The 3269-nt window shown below is 38.7% G+C and overlaps 1 non-coding gene across 1 annotated transcript; it reads left to right on the plus strand.

The window, feature by feature from the left end:
- Positions 1-2589: 2589 nt before the first annotated feature.
- LOC112765956 (small nucleolar RNA R71) lies at positions 2590-2697 on the plus strand. Its single transcript, XR_003183984.1, has one exon. It is a non-coding gene; the product is annotated as a small nucleolar RNA R71 (small nucleolar RNA).
- The last annotated feature ends 572 nt before the right edge of the window (positions 2698-3269 follow it).

Genomic DNA, 3269 nt, shown 5'->3' on the forward strand with positions numbered 1-3269 from the left:
TCTACCATCTCTAATGAGAATTTGGTAGCCTGTACCTCATAGATTTCCAGTTTCTCCATTACAGAGAGTGGCATCATGTTTATCCCTGACCCCAGGTCACACAGAGTTGTCTCAAAGGTTATGGTGCCTATGGTACAGGGTATTAAGAATTTACCAGGATCCTATTTCTTTTGAGGTAAATTTTGCTGAACCAATGTATTTAGTTCATTGGTGAGCAGGGGAGGCTCTTCCTCCCAAGTCTCATTACCAAACAGCTTGGCATTCAGCTTCATGATTGCTCCTACATATTGGGCAACTTGCCCTTCAACAATGTCTTCATCCTCTTCAGAAGATGAATAGTCATCAGAGCTCATGAATGGTAAAAGAAGGTCCAAGAGGTTTTCCTCATTGGGATTCACGTCCTCCTCCTCCTCTAAGGTTTCGGCCATGTTGATTATATCAATGGCCTTGCACTCTGAAGAATGAAACTCTCACGCCGTCTAGAATTTTCACAAATAAATTTCCGTTGTAAGTATAGCTTCTAGACCGATAAGAATTCCTTTCTTACAAAAGTTTTGGTTGTCATAAGTAACAAACCCAATAAAATTTATAAACCGAAGTATTCAAACCTCGGGTCGTCTTCTTAAGGAATTGCAGGGAGGTGTGTTTTATTATTAGTTATGGAAAATAGTTATTTTGGGTTTTGAAAAGGGTTTGAACAGGAGAATAAATATATTGCAGGAATTAATAAATCAATTACTATAAATTTCTTGGCAAGGTATGAAAATTGGAATTTCTATCTTAGTTATCCTTATCAGGTGTGCTAAGAATTGGGTTTTAATCCCACTTAATTATCCCTTATTAAATAAAGGAATGTCAAGTAGACTAATTAAATTGATCCTCGAGTTTCAGTCAACTTTTAGAGCGATTGAAATTAATTAGCAATTACCAATTTTAACCACTGCTGAGTTTGAAGCTCAAGTATTACCAATTAATTAACCAAAGCCAAAAGGGAGAAGAAATCATAAATATAGCAAAACAATCATGAGTCTGAAATACCTCAAATTATATTAAATAAAAAAAATCATAACATGAATGGCTCATAAGCCAGTTGGGCAACATAAATCAAATACACAAAAAAGCATCAGAGTAAATAAAAGTAGAAGAGAAACATAGATTATTGAACCTGATATGAAGAAACAATCCTAATGACTAAATGAAATCCTAAATCCTAAGATAAATCCTAATCCTAAGAGAGAGGAGAGAACCCCTCTCTCTAAAAACTACATCGAATCCTAAAACTATATGTTATGATCTGATTATTTGAGCCTCTGCATGTTCCCTAACTTTAATCTGTGTTTCTGGGCCGAAATCTGGGTCAATATGCGGCCCGAACTATCTCTAGCGTATTCTGAAATTTCTGCAGATCGCGTAGGTCACGCGTACGTGTCAGTCACGCGTACGCGTCATTCAGCATTTTCCTTGCCACGCGTGCGCGTCAGGCACGTACTCGCGTTGTTTGCGCAAACTTAAATCGACGCGTACGCGTCAGCCAAGCGTGCGCGTCGCTGTTCGCTGGTTGTCCCCTTTATTTCTTGTGCTCCTTCCCTTTTTGCAAGCTTCCTCTCCAGTCTCTAAGCCATTCCTGCCCTATGAAGCCTGAAACACTTAATCACATGGATCACGGCATCGAATGGTATAAAGGGGAATTAAAATACGTAATTAAGAGATCTCTAGGAAGCAAGTTTTCAATCATAGAACTAAACTAGGAAGGAATTGTAATATCATGCAATTCATATGAATAAGTGGGTGAAAAGGTGATAAAAACCACTCAATTTAGCACAAGATAAACCATAAAATAGCGGTTTATCACACTCTCCTTTGGGATTTTTTTCTATATTGCTTGGGAGAGTGCTAAGAGGAGTTTCAGTAACCCTTTTACTCAGCTGGCCCACTTGTGCCTTCAAATTTCTAATGGATGATCTTGTTTCAGTCATGAAACCAAGAGTGGCCTTAAATAGATCAGAGACTATGTTTGCTAAGCTAGAAGTATTTTACTTAGAATGCTCTGTCTGTTGCTGAGACAATAATGGGAAAGGGTTGCTATTGCTAAACCTGTTTCTTCCACCATTGTTATTATTGAATCCTTGCTTCTGTTGATCCTTCCATGAAAAATTTAGATGATTTTTTCCATGAAGGATTATAGGTGTTGCCAAAGGCATTACCCATGTAACTCACCTCTGCCATTGCAGGGTTCTCAGGATCATAAGCTTCTTCTTCAGAAGATGCTTCTTGAGTATTGTTGGATGCATTTTGTAATTCATTCTGACTCTGAGAGATCATATTGACTTATTGGGTCAATATTTTGTTCTGAGCCAGTATGGCATTCAGAGCATCAATTTCAAGAACTCCTCTCTTTTAAGGCGTCCCATTACTCATAGGATTCCTCTCAGAGGTATACATGAACTGGTTATTTGTAACCATTTCAATGAGTTCCTGAGCTTCTGTAGGGGTTTTCAGATGAAGAGATCCTCATGCAGAATGGTCCAATGACATTTTTGACAACTCAGACAGACCATCATAGAATATACATATGATGCTCCATTCTGGAAGCATGTCAGAAGGACACTTTTTGGTCAGTTGCTTGTATCTTTCCCAAGCTTCATAGAGGGATTCACCATCTTTTTGTCTGAAGGTCTGAACATCCTCTCTAAGCTTACTCATCTTCTGAGGAAGAAAGAACTTGGCCAAGGAGGCCGTGACCAGCTTATCCCAAGAGACTAAGCTATCTTTGGGTTGTGAGTCCAACCATGTTATAGCTCTGTGTCATACAGCAAAAGGGAAAAGCATAAGCTTGTAGACTTCAGGATCAACTCTATTGGTCTTAACAGTGTCACAGATCTGCAAGAACTCAGTTAAGAACTAACAAGGGTCTTCTGATGGAAGTCCATGAAACTTGCAGTTCTGTTGCAGTAGAGAAGCTAATTGAGGCTTTAGCTCAAAATTGTTTGCTCCTATAGTAGGGATTGAGATGCTTCTTCCATAGAAGTTGGAAGTTGGTGTAGTAAAATCACCAAGCATCTTCCTTACATTATTGTTTGGTTCGGCCATAATTGTTTCTTTTGTTGCTTCCTCTTCGAAAATTTCAGTGAGGTCCTCTTCAGAGTTTTGTGCTTTAGCTACTCTTAGCTTCCTCTTCAGAGCCCTTTCAGGTTCAGGATCAGCTTCAACAAGTATGCCTTTATCTTTGTTCCTGCTCATATCAAAGAGAAGAAAACAAAAAAAATATG

The sequence above is a fragment of the Arachis hypogaea genome, chromosome 2 (assembly GCF_003086295.3).
Source record: "Arachis hypogaea cultivar Tifrunner chromosome 2, arahy.Tifrunner.gnm2.J5K5, whole genome shotgun sequence".
Taxonomy (NCBI): Eukaryota; Viridiplantae; Streptophyta; class Magnoliopsida; order Fabales; family Fabaceae; genus Arachis; species Arachis hypogaea.